We start from the raw sequence: 14789 nt of genomic DNA on the forward strand, positions 1-14789 counted from the left end.
AGACAAATTTCTTTATCTTTCTGAGCCTTAATTCCTTCTAGATAAAAAGAAGGAATTAGTAAAATAGCATAGTGTGTTGGAACAAAGCAACAGTGATGAATCTGAAATTAGAAGACCTGGGTTTGAATCCTTTCCTACTTCTGTGACCACTGGTGTGTCTCTAATCTCTTTGAGGTTCAGATTACTTATTTGTAAGGTAAGAGGACTGGTCAAGATGATGTCTAATGTGCTTTACCCTTCACTTTTCTGATGGCATGGTCTTCTTTAAGATTGAGGGATAACCACCACCATCATTTAAGTCCTATGATTAATATTCTTTTTAGATCAAATATACTGTGAGGTTTTGGTAAGAGTGATTCATTAGTATCATCTTGATTTGAAAGGGATAGCTTTTCTAGCAAATTATCTTCAAAAGTAGCATTACCTTTAAATCAATTTCCTAGAAAACTCTTACCATTTGCTCTTGAGACTCACCATCTTACTCACTCATATACTCATTATGATACTCACTAAGAGTATCAGATAGATACTCAGATAGAATATCCCTATTTCATCAGGTAAATAATCTTGCAGAAAGATGCCTAATTAGTCTTGACCACTGAGGAAGGAGGAAGTTCAATTAATTTGAGAGATGATTTAACAGATTTGTCAGGGGTAGTATCAGTCAGATGGCAGTAATTTAAATTGAATTAAGTTATTTCCTTAGCTATAAGGAAACCAAAGAGCAAAACAGAATAAGTGATCAAGCGCAGATTTTGAAAACAAAAATAGATACCCTTTTAGATCTCAATCTGTATTCACTATAGGACTGGTCTGGAGCATCTTTAGAGTTAACCTTGATATTCTAAAAACAAGCATTCTTTCATGGCCTACATTTTTATTTGGCAATCTTTATGATCAGATATAAAACTTATTTCCTAACTTTGGAGAATGTTATATGTAATTATATGTAAAAATTTATATGTATTATGCATGCATAATATATAATAATACGAGTTTGTAATTGTATTTTTCTACTTACCAAGAAGTGACCATCTCAGATGCATTTTCCTCAGTTCCAGTTATTTAGATTAGTGGTTGTCTATCTTTGAGGCTGTGCAGTCTCATTTTTCTCAGTTGTTTTGTTGCCAGGGAAGCCCCATTCCCTGCTGTGTTGGAGGGATGGAATGAAGAGGCAATAGAGCAATCTTGAATTAAATATGTCTGCAGTGAGCAAACTTCCTTTCAAGGAAGCTCTAGACATGTCTTGTAGAGCCACAGGATTCTATGTTACACAGTTAGAAAACCATGATCATAATGCATATAGAACTCACTGCTTCTAAGCATTTTCAAGGATTAAAGAATAAATTTTGAAAAAATTATCTATAAATGTAAAATATATTCCTTATAAGTGAACCCAGAGAAATCACCAAAATTATACACATGATAAAAATTTCCAATAAATATTCTACAATTAATTATTATAGTCTATTATAGAGGCAGTTAAGTGATCCATAGAATGCCAGACTTGAAATTGGGAAGATTTGAGTTCAAATGCTGATTCAGACATTTATTATTTATATGACCCTAGGCAAGTAATTTAGTTTTGTTGACCCAGTTTTCTCCACTATAAAATGAGGATACTTTTAGCACCTTTATGAATAGCTAGGTGGCAGAGTGGATAGAACATTGAACCTGAAATCAGGAAGACTCATCTTCCTTTGTTCAAATCTGACCTCAGATACTACCTTATCTTCTGATCCCAGTCTGAAGTAGTAAATTATGTAGTTAAAAACCATTAACAAGTCCTAGACAAGTTTGGTCCCTCTGCAATAACTCCACCAGTATAGTCACTTACAGGCCATAATGCCTCAAAGGAAGAAAACGGATCTGAGAATCAGATTTGGAAGATCTTCATGTTGGAAGAGAGCTCAGAGTCCCTTTAATGTAGCCCATACTTGAAAAATAATTCCCTCAGCAATATCCTCATCAAGTGACCATCCAGTTAACTAACAACTACTGATAATGATCTCAACCTATCATTCTAATTTGTATAGCACTAATTTGTTAGAAAAATTTTCCTGGCGAACAGAAATCTGACATTGTAATGTTTACGCATTACACGTATGTCTGCTCTTTGTGGTCAATTAAAACAAATCTAATCCCTCTTCAAATACTTGAAGAAAACAATCTTCAATTCTCCTAAGCTTTCTCTCCTCCAGACCAAATAGTCCCATTTCTTTCAGCTTATTTGTACTAAAGTCCTTTTACTTTCAGTCTTCAACTTTGGTTCAGTTTTCCAAGGTCTTTCCTACAATGTAGTATCCAGAATTGAGTACATCACTTCAGATGTTATGGGATCAGAACAGAAATGCAGAGGGACTTTCCCCTTCGCTGTTCTGGACACTGCCTCTCTTACAATTTCAGTTTTTATAAACTAAAACCACATTAGTTTTTCCTTTTGGTTGCTATGTCATACTGACTTATACTAAATTTGTAGTTCACTAAATACTTCAGGTCTCTAATATACACACACACACACACACACACACACACACACACACACACACATATATATATATATATATATATATATATATATATCTGGCAACAGTCCAAAGATGCCCTTTATTTTTATATCCAAACAATTTTTTGATTATTTGTTTTGTCTTAAATTTGATTCAACTAGTTTGCTAAGATGTTTATGGATCCCTATTCTGTGGTTCAAATCCCCATCTACCACGAAACACAATTTCCTGTTATTTGAAACGCTGATTCATATTCACACACCACACACATAAACACACACACACACACACAGACACACACTACTTTCTACCTCAAGTTCTGGGAATATAAGATAATTAATACTACTATTGATTTGGGAAAAAGATATGTCCATTGATCATCTCATGGTTCCACTAACCTTGTCTATAACTTCCTAGACCAAATCATTGTTCCTTGGCAATAATTGCCCTATGTGCTGCTATATCCCCTTCGTAAAAATTTAACCTCATTGAAGGCAAAGACAGTCAGTCATTCTTCTATTTTCCCCACTTCATTACTGTCCTTAGTGCACAGAACATAGGAAATATTTAATAAATGCCATTCAGTTAATTGATTTTTTTAAAACTGGTATCAAACAACCAAGATCATATTTCTTGATCCTTCATGTAGGATATATTTCTAGGCTGGTTTTAATTTATTTGTCATTAGGCTTTGAGCCTAGACATTCATGTAGTGCTGAGTCCATCTAGCTGTACCTTCACTTCACCAACATTACTTCAACTTATCCACCAAGATACTCATAAGAAATTTTGTCAGACATTTTGCTGAAATCCAGATAGATTCAGATTTACCATCAAGTGACCCTGTCAAAAATAGCTAATTTGTTTAACTTATTGAACAATGAAATAACTCATAGAAATTATCACTTCTTTTTGTAAATGCCTACAAAACTCTCTTTAATATGTTCAGTTTTTGTATCTTTAGGAATGGAAGTCAAGTTCACTAGCCTTTGGTTTGAAGAATAATCTTATGTTTTTGTGACAATTGCCTTTTTGATAATTCACCTGTCTCTTTAGTCCTAAATTATCTCAATTATATTTTTTCTTTAAAAAAACTTTTAAAACATGTCTTAAGAATGTATTTTGATTTTTTGTCATAATTACTTCTAGATATCTATACCACCTTTACTTTATTCCCATCTTAGAACTGAAACTCCTCTTGTAACAAAGAATAATAAAGTAAAAACACCCAATATAATGACTGTTTGATAATGTATGTGATAATCTGTCTCTATCTCTCTATCAGTAGGAAGCAACCCATAATTTTTCAAGAACTACTAATAAATTAACCATCACACCTGCCAGCACTTTTTCAACACCTTGGAATTTAATTTGCTCAGACCTGGTGATTTGAACTTAAGAAAAACTAAGGGCTTTCTTCACAATTTCTTCATTTGTTTGGGGTTCAATTACCTATTATATGTTTTTGTTCTTTTCATCCAAATTTAAGAATTGGTCTCTTTGAAAATGAAAACAAAAACAAAAACAAGGTAAGAGTTTAGTAGTTCAGTCATCAATTGTTAATATCATAACCACTCCCAGGCAATAGTCCTAGTCTTTCTTCAGTATTCCCTTTCCTCTTTGTATAAACAAAGAATTCCCCATTGTTATCTTTAACATTCATCCTCAACCTCAACTCTTGTTTTTACTTTCCTTACACTAAAGATCTCTGAAAGTTTTTTAAAAGAAAAATTCTTTCTTGTCTTTGATTCCTTTTCTTTGATTTTTATCTTTCTTATCTGACTTTCACAAAAGTACATTGATCTCTGAGTGATTGTTACACTTTTATGCCTCATTGGAATTGTTTGTGTTCAGACATGATTTTGCTCTCAAGAACATGTAATGGGAAGTAATAACTAGTACAAATTTAGGATTTGTGATGTGATGTATTCCATTCTTTGAGTTCTTTGAAATCTTTGTTCCTCAAATAGAAGGTATACATAAGACTTACCTGATGTCCACTTTTTAATTCTGTCACTCCTTCCTGTTGTTTCCATAATCTATGTTTGGTTTTGGAAAGGCAATTAGGTTAAGAGACTTGCCTAAACAAGTAGGTAAATATTATGTGTCTGAGGTCAGATTTGAACTCAGGTCCTCCTGACTCCAGGGTTGGTGCTCTATCTACTGTGCCACCTAGATGCCCCATTTCCATAATTTCAGATTTGACAATCAGTACTTCCTCCTCACTGGTCAGAATCCATTAAAAATAACAAGTGACTTTTCACTTTTTTCTACTCTCAAAAACAAAATTAATAAGACAAATTAACAATATATCAGAAAGAGCTCTAAATGTCTTAAATGTTGGAGATAAAGAGTTATCATAGATTTTAAAGTGCCAGATTAGTGATGATTATCCTCTCAACTCATCATCCATTTCCTCTTTCTGGTCAGGTGGTCTGTAATGCACTCTCACTACAAGATCATTTCTATTTCTCCCTCCATTGCTCTTTAGTTTAAGTAAATGTTTGTTCCCCTCTGATCTGTGGATTTCTTCATATGTATTCTTAATTTATAGGGGGTACTTTACTTTCATCTTAATTTAGTGTGTTTCTTATGAACAAGGCATACTCTTCTAAAACCATATTTCATTCATACAAATTTTACCAGATCTCAGAGACATGGAACTGACTTTATCTACTTTAATTAAAATCTCCAGCTACTCTGTAAATTTCATTCATACCCCGCATATTTGTGTAGCAAAAGATGAGTCCATGGGGTGACTAGGTGTCAGTGGATAAAGCACCAGCCCTGGAGTCAGGAGTACCTGGGTTCAAATCCAGCCTCAGACACTTAATAATTACCTAGCCATGTGGCCTTGTGCAAGACACTTAATCCCATTTGCCTTGCAAAAACCTAAAGAAACAAAACAAACAAAAAACAAGATGAGTCCATGAAGTTTTATTTCTGGCCTACTTCTTGGATTTCATTTATTGGGGTATTGTTATTAGTCTTTTCCACTGTAACTTATTTTCTTCCTGTTTTATACTACTACTATTGTGTAACCTTTAGTTTCACATACACAAATGCCCAAAATATCCTTCTTTTTATTTACCACACATTTGTGCGTGTGTGTGTGTGTGGGGGTAGATAAAGACAAAGATGTTGATATTTTTTCTTTCACTTATTTTCAAATGGAAGTTCTCTTAATCAGATTCTTTGATGAATTTATTTTTACTGGCCCTTATTAGATTTAATACATCATTTGTCAAGAATACCTCATTCCTTTATTTTAAGTAATGCTCCAAAAATTTAAATTCTATTTTGATCCATCATTTTCTTAATTGACTGTTCACTATGAAAGATTACTTCTTTTCTGTTCAATTCACACAATATGCAACATCATTGAAAATAATCTCAGTGTTTCCAAGAATTTACTTTCTTGCTCAGTCCATCATACTTACTACCAATAGTTTTAGATTTCTTCTGATGGTTGCATTTATAGCCATTTAGATAAATTTTATTAAGTGATAGTTTTCAGGTTTCTCAAGATTTAGGAAATTCTTTGTTATTTACTAGATATATTTCCCTTTCCCTTTGTTCACAAAAGGTTGATATTTAACTGCCCTTAGCAGGGATTCACCAAGCATAATAGCTCCACTCACAAGATCAATGAAGAAGCTAGCTACAGAGAAATTCAGGTAGAGTGTTTCTGTTCCCCTTCCTTTCTAAAACAGTAATCCACATATCATCTGTATGACCTTGGGTAAATCATTTAACCGCCTGTTGATTCATTTTTCATTCCTTGTAAAACGAGAGAGCTGGACAGTATAAGCCCCAAAGTCCCTTCATAGCTCTAAATCTATAATTTTATGATCTTCTCATCAGATAATTCTTTGGGAGTAGGGTTATTCCACAGGAATAAATGGAGTCTAGGAAAATAATATTTTGTGCTCATCCCTTGATAAAGATGAAATCAAGCTAAATGAACATCAAAGTCAGTTTTGAAAGGCAAAGCAAGATGAAGTAAGAAGCATTTATTAATCACTTAGTATCTGGCAGGAATTGTGCTACACAATGAGGTTGAAATAAATGCAGAAAGAAAACACTTACTGTCCTTAAGAAACTTGCATTCTAATGGAGAAGATAAAATACAAAAGGAAACTGAAAAGGGAGAGGGGCAAGAAGGGATTCAGAAGAGGACATGGACAAGAATTTCATAGGATTAAAGGTATAAATCGTTTGTGAGCTGCACCAATCAAGTAAGTGACAACATCTTTGAGATCATAGATGTATCCAAATAAAAAGTAATTTGTAGGTTTCTTACCTGCTTCATTCTTTGTTCTTTTTCCTTTGAGGCAAGTGAGAGGTTGAGGAAAAAAAGATGAATTGGTATTATGTGTCTACAATGCTTTATGCCAAGTATTTTTTTATTATTATATTTCCCCAGAGGAAAGGGTACTAAATTGGACCAATGATTCATCAATAGGAAGTGAGAAAGTAGAAAATGCTTCCAGTTTTCACTGACCCTCAGGCATATTTGTAAGACTAACTTAGCCACTGTGACCTAGCTAAGGGGTGGGTCTATCTGGAAACATGGAATTGAGTATAATTATTTAACAAAAATTATAATATTAATATTGGAAGAATCTTTGAAGTTTTTTTATATCCATTATCTCACCTGATTACATTGACCCTCTTAACAATCTGGTGAGATGTCCCTGAAACCCACTAGTATTTTTTTCTGCATAAAATAATATAGCCAGGGTTATATATATATATATATATATATATATATATATATATATATATATATATATATATATATAAATCAAATGCTTCAGTTGGCTGTTCATCTCCACTTGTCTGAGTCCACTTTTCACAGGAGCTGTCCTAGGTGCTAGCCTGGAATGATTCCCTACATTCAGAACTCTGACTTGAGAATGGTAGATAGCAAAGCATTTCAAAGATGTAATTACTCACCTTTGGCAAATAAATTAGCCAGATCTGGAAACAGGATACTTACAAGTTATAAGAATTAGCAGTAGGGTTTTTCCTGCATACTTTCATTGAATTTCATCAGAATGCATTTACTATATATCTCTTTATTTAGGACCAAGATTTGTACATCTAAAAGAAAATGTTAGGGAGAAATTTTAGAAGATGCCAAAAAATTAAATTTTTATAATGGCAAGTCATTTTTTTCCATCTGAGAACAACATAACTTTGGTTCATAGTTCTGTGGACTTTACTTATTACCACAGTTCACTCTGCTTGTCTATTTCTAGGGGCTACAGTAGTTAAAACCAAAGATCTTTACTAGGTAAATTGGAAAACAACTCTGAATGGAGTTGAAAAAGACTCCTCTTAGTAAGAAACTGTTCTTTTGAAGCTCCTATGAATTCAAATTCCTCTCTATTTGATCATTTAATATCTTGATTAATATCTTAATTTTATTTTTCAATAAACAAAACTGTTTTCTCTTTCTAAACATCTACCTTCCTGCATACATTGTCAGAAATGCATTCTCATTATTACACTGAAATAATGATTAGTCATTATGCTTATCAGGGTTGTCTTTCAAAGGTACTTGCCTTTAAAATGCAGTTATTATATTCATTCTTCTGTTTCATTTTGTATAAGGTCATACATATCTTCCTAGTTTCCTCTGGCAGCTAAGTGGCAAAGTGGATAGAGTATTGGACCTGGAGTCAAGAAGACTTGAGTTTAAATATTTAAATACATTCTAGCTATGTGACCCTACACAAGTCACTTAAATTCTATGTATCTCACTTTCTTCATATGAAAAATAACGATGATAATAATCCCTCCTGTGGTTATTGTGAGGATAAAATGAAATAATATACATAAAGCACATTTCAAATTTCAGGGATTCATATAAATGGTAGCCATTAAACTATCCCTTTAAAACTTTTACAGAATTCTATTACATTCACATACCTTAATTTTTTCATCATTGGCCCAATTAATTGATAGCCTCTTTGCTTTTTGTTCTTTGCTCTATGCTATATATAGCATATGCTAAATATGCTATAAATATTTTTACATAAGTATACATTCTACTTTCTTTAATATCTTTTGAATATGAGTGGTACTGGGACAAAGGATATACATAGTTTAGTAATTTTTTTGAGCACAGTTCTAAGTTACTCTTCAATTTGAATGTGCTAATTTAAAACCATACTAATATTATAGAGTGTTGGGTACTAATTTGCCCATTTCCCTGAAGCTGTTCTAACAGTTAGTTTTATCCTTTATTTTCCATTTTACAAATATGATGGTGATGAGTTAAAGGTGGAACCACGGAATTGTTTAATTTCCATTTTTCTGATTTTTAGTATTTTTGAAACATTTTTCATATGGCTATTGTTGGTCTTCATTAATTCCTTAGAAATTCAGCTTTTCACATTCTTTTATGACTTATTGGTCAGAGAATGGTCCTTTTTATGAATTTTATTCAGTTCCTTATATATCATGAAGTTAGATAATTTTTAGAAACTTATTCTAAATAATTTTCTTCTAGTTATCTGCTTCTCTTCTAATTTTAGCTATGTTAAATTTCTGCAAAAGCTTTCTAAATTTTATGTAAACAAAATTATCCATTTTGTTCTCTAGGAATATTTCTTTCCATTGTTTGATTATGAACTTTTCTCCTACCTATTGACTTGAAAAGTAATTTTTTTCTTTTTCAACTAATTTATTTCTGTCACTCTTTCTGTCACAATTAATTCATGTATATCTAAATCATGGATCCAGTATATATTTCAAGCTCAGATTGGTAAATGTTGGAAGCTGTTGGTCTATATCTTATTTCTGCTAGTCTAATTTTTAGTTTTCTCAGTGGTTTTTTAATCAAATGTTGAATTTTAACTGCAGTAGCTGAAGTTTTAGCTTTAATCCAATAAGAGGCTACTGTGTTTATTTGGGTCTATATATTATGTACCTAATCTATTTCACTAATTAACCTTTTTATTTTTTATCCAATACCAAATATTTTTGTTAGTTACTCCTCTGTAGCAATAACCTTATCTATTATATAATCTGATATTTATCTTTCCTTCTGCCTATTAAAAAATCTTGTCATATTTCCTTCTCTGGCTTGTTTTATAAAAGAAGGAACTGAGGCAAATAGGTTTAAGTGATTTACCCACGGTCAATGTCTAGGAGGTGTCTACCCATATTTGAACTCAGGAAGATGAGTCTCCAAGCCTGGTACTCAACACATTGTTGCCACTTAGTTACTTCTTTTTACCAAGATGTTAATTCTCTTTTTCATAATTTTCTTTTTTTTAATTTATTTAAGGCAATGGGGTTAAGTGACTTGCCCAAGGTCACATATCTAGGCAATTAAGTGTCTGAGGTCAAATTTGAACTAAAGTCCTCCTGACTCCAGGGCTGATGCTCTATTCATTGCACCACCTAGCTGCCCCTTCTCTTCATAATTTTCTTGCATGACTCACATGTCTCTTCCCATTTTTTCCCCTCTATCATTCATCTCCTTTTGTAATGCTTCTAGGAATTATTTTTGGACTTAGGGTCAATTTACATTTTTCATTGAAACTTTGTAACTGAATTCATATTGTCATCTGAATTTATGTCTTGGTCTTCCTTACTTCCACAGTAACTTTTTATGGACAGATTCTTTTTGTTGATGTTGTTGTTGTTTGCCCATTTTCCCAGTCTGTTTCTTTACTTTAAAGTTGCTCTCTGTTCACCAGGGAAGGCGCTGTCCCAAGCATCTGTCTTTTGTGGTTTCATGCTATCCAGAGCTAGTTCTGGGTGTCTGCAACTTTTTGGTCCTTCTAAGATGATATAATACTGGGAGACATATAGCCAACTCTAAATTAAAATCACCCTTTTATTTCCTACTTTTCCAGTCTCCTGACCATCTCCTCCATTCTCCTGTATCTTCTCTTCCTCTTGAAGAATTATTTTTCCTTTCATTGTTTATTATTGATTTAATTAGGGTACCTCACAAATTCCTTCCATCTTCTTTCTCCTTTCTCCCCTTTGATGGGAGATTTAATGTCATTTAATCTCAAAGAAAAGCCTGAGAAAACACTGATTCATTTGAGGGATGGGATTGTAATGAGATTTAATTCATATAGTTTTAGGTTTGTTCCTGAATCTCTACTTCTATTTAAATTTTACTTTCATCTTTCAATCCTTGTGTACTTTTAGAAAAAAAAATCTTTCTGTTGTTATTGTGTTGACCTTATTGTTGTTATTATTTTTATTTCTGCTCCATAAGTGTCATTCTTTTTTATACTTCAGTCTCTCTCTAGTTTCACCATTTTATGATATTTCTCCTGGTCCCTTGTAGAATTTATTTTTGAAAATGAAATTGTTAAATTTAACTTTGTTGGATTCTTCAGTATATCAGCAGAATTTTTTTTTGTTTTTTCCTGGTAGCAATTTGTGGATTTTTTCAATTAATACTTTTCTCCTTCCATGCATTAATAAATTCTGGGCAGTTTTCTTTTATTATTCCTCATATTGTGGTGTTCAGTTTTTTTACTTAATCTCATTCTTCTGAGAGAACTATGCATGATCCTTCAGATGAATCTATACTTTGAGATAACCTTTTTGATGGTATCAATATCATGTATTATTTTAATATTATTGCTTTTTTGCTTCTCTTTTTTTCCAGATTATCTTCTTCTATATATTGGCACTCGCAATTGTTCTCTTTTATGTTTCCATAGAACTACTCACATTATATTTTCAAGTTTTCCTATCTGTCAAATTATTTAAGCTATATAGGTCATAAATTATATTTATTCTTCTAAATGGATATAAACATCTTCACATAATATTGTAAGGCAAAGGAAATGAAATCACATTTGAAGAGGTAGAAGATCCTATAGATTCTTAAGAGGAATAATCAACTGATCTATGGTAACATGTTATCAAGTGGTTCAAGTGAGAAATAAGGAACAGAAAGCTAGGTAACAGATCCAGTGCAGGCTAAAAAAGGTACAATTCCTGGTGAGGGGTGACTGACCAGTGAAAGGAGTGGTCACAGGCCTGAAGTTTTGTTCTGAGTAAGGGGAATCTATATCCTTCTCTCTATATACTGAACTAGGCTGGAAAAATCACTTTATGTGACTCTTCCTCAGATTTCCTAATTAGGATTCAGTCTGGTACTTTTCTAGGCCTTCATAGAGTTGTTTGTAGAAGAGGGAGTTTGGTAACACTGAGCTGTACTGCTTCTTCTTCCTGACCAGCTTGACTTTCTGTCTTGCCACTGGACTCTGATGATACTCCGGAAGAGAAAGTGAGACTAATGACTTTGTACAGACTGTATCACTTAAATCCAATTTATTCACAAATCAAGATATCACTATTATGATGATATTAATCCTCTTTCAGAATGAAATATGAACAACTACAACCACTTCCTCCTACTTTACAATTTTGCCTAGTATCTTCCTTTTTTTTCCCCTCTAAAGACACTGGGCAACTAAAATGAAAAAAAAAACCAAACAAACCTAGGAAGACTTATATGAACTGATGCAAAGCAAAATAACTAGAACAAGGAGAAAAATGCACACAGTAATAGCAATATTTTAAGGATGATCAACTGTGAAAGATTTAGCCACTCTGATCATGACAAAAATTCCATAGGACACATTAGGAAAAATGTAATTCACTTTCTTATTTTTAAATTTATTTTTATTAAAGATATTATTTGAGTTTTACAATTTTCCCCCCAATCTTGCTTCCCTCCCCCCCCACAGATAGCACTCTGTCAGTCTTTATTTTGTTTCCATGTTGTACTTTTGTCCAAATTGGGTGTGATGAGAGAGAAATCATATCCTTAAAGAGAGTCTAAGAGGTAACAAGATCAGACAATAAGATATGGGTTTTTTTCTCAATTAAAGGTAATAGTCTTTGCCCTTTGTTCAAACTCCACAGCTCCTTATCTGGATACAGATGGTACTCTCCTTTGCAGACAGCCTGAAATTGTTCCTGATTGTTGGACTGATGGAATGAGCAAGTCCTTCAAGGTTGAACATCACTCCCATGTTGCTGTTAGGATGTACAGTGTTTTTCTGGTTCTGCTCATCTTACTCAGCATCAGTTCATGCAAATGCCTCCAGGTTTCCCTGAAATCCCGTCCCTCCTGGTTTCTAATAGAACAATAGTGTTCCATGACATACATATACCAGTTTGCTAAGCCATTCCCCAATTGAAGGACATTTACTGGATTTCCAATTCTTTGCCACCACAAACAGGGCTGCTATAAATATTTTTGTACAGGTAATATTTTTACCCTTTTTCCTCATCTCTTCAGGGTATTTACCCAGTAGTGGTATTGCTGGGTCAAAGGGTATGCACATTTTTGTTGCCCTTTGGGCATAGTTCCAAATAGCACTCCAGAAGGGTTGGATGAGTTCACAGCTCCCCCACATCCCTTCCAACAATGATCATTATCCTTCCTGGTCATACTGGCCAATCTGAGAGGTGTGAGGTGGTACCTCAGAGAAGCTTAATTTGCATTTCTCTAATAATTAATGATTTAGAGCATTTATTCATATAGCTATGGATTGCTTTGATCTCCTCATCTGTAAATTGCCTTTGCATATCCTTTGACCATTTCTCAATTGGGGAATGGCTTTTTGTTTTAAAAATATGACTCAGTTCTCTGTATATTTTAGAAATGAGTCCTTTGTTGGAATCATTAGTTGTGAAGATTATTTCCCAATTTATTACATTTATTTTGATCTTGGTTACATTGGTTTTATCTGTGCAAAAGCCTTTTAATTTAATGTAATCAAAATCATCTAATTGGTTTTTGGTGATGTTCTCCAACTCTTCTTTAGTCATAAACTGTTCCCCTTTCCATAGATCTGACAGGTAGACTAGTCCTTGATCTTCTAATTTGCTTATAGTATTGTTTTTTTTATGTCTATGGCCTGTAACCATTTGGATCTTATCTTGGTAAAGGTTGTGAGGCGTTGGTCTAATCTAAGTTTCTTCCATACTAACTTCCAATTATCCCAGCAGTTTTTATCAAAGAGCGAGTTTTTATGCCAATGGCCGGACTCTTTGGGTTTATCAAACAGCAGATTACTATAATCATCTCCTGCTTTTACACCTAGTCTATTCCACTGGTCCACCACTCCATTTCTTAGCCAATACCAAACAGTTTTGATGACTGATGCTTTATAATATAATTTTAGATCGGGTAGTGCTAAGCTACCTTTGTTTGCATTTTTTTTTCTTTAAGCTCCTGGCAATTCTTGACTTTTTATTTCTCCATATGAATTTACTTACAATTTTTTCTAACTCATTAAAGTAATTTTTTGGAATTTTTATTGGTAGGGCACTAAACATATAGTTTAGTTTTGGTAGAATTGTCATTTTTATTATATTAGCTCTACCTATCCATGACCAGTTGATATTTGCCCAGTTATTTAAATCTAATTTAATTTGTGTGAGAAGTGTTTTATAATTGTTTTCAAAAAGATTCTGAGTCTGTCTTGGCAAATAGACTCCCAAATATTTTATATTGTCTGAGGTTACTTTGAATGGGATTCCTCTTTCTAGCTCTTCCTCCTGTTTCTTGCTAGACATATACAGAAAAGCTGAGGATTTATGAGGGTTTATTTTATAAGCTGCAGCTTTGCTAAAATTGCTAATTGTTTCCAGTAGTTTTTTAGATGACTTCTTGGGATTCTCTAGGTAGACCATCATGTCATCTGCAAAGTGTGAGAGTTTTGTGTCTTCCTTCCCAATTCTAATTCCTTCAATTTCTTTTTCTTCTCTAATTGCTGATGCTAACATTTCTAATACAATATTGAATAGTAGTGGTGATAATGGGCACCCTTGTTTCACCCCTGATCTTATTGGGAATGCCTCTAGCCTCTCCCCATTGAATATAATGCTTGTTGATGGTTTCAGATAGATACTGCTAATTATTTTAAGGAACAGTCCATTTATTCCTACACTCTCTAGTGTTTGTAATAGGAATGGATGCTGTATTTTGTCAAAAGCTTTTTCAGCATTTATTGATATGATCATATGATTTCTGACAGGTTTGTTGTTGATATAATTGAGTATTCTAACAGTTTTCCTAATATTGAACCAAACCTGCATTCCTGGAATAAATCCTACTTGATCATAATGTATTATCCTAATGATGACTTGTTGTAATCATTTTGCTAACATTTTGTTTAGGATTTTTGCATCTATATTCATCAGGGAAATAGATCTATAATTTTCTTTCTCTGTTTTAACTCTTCCTGGTTTAGGTAACAGTACCATATTGGTTTCATAGAA

Source organism: Macrotis lagotis, chromosome 4 (genome assembly GCF_037893015.1).
Source record: "Macrotis lagotis isolate mMagLag1 chromosome 4, bilby.v1.9.chrom.fasta, whole genome shotgun sequence".
Lineage (NCBI taxonomy): Eukaryota > Metazoa > Chordata > Mammalia > Peramelemorphia > Peramelidae > Macrotis > Macrotis lagotis.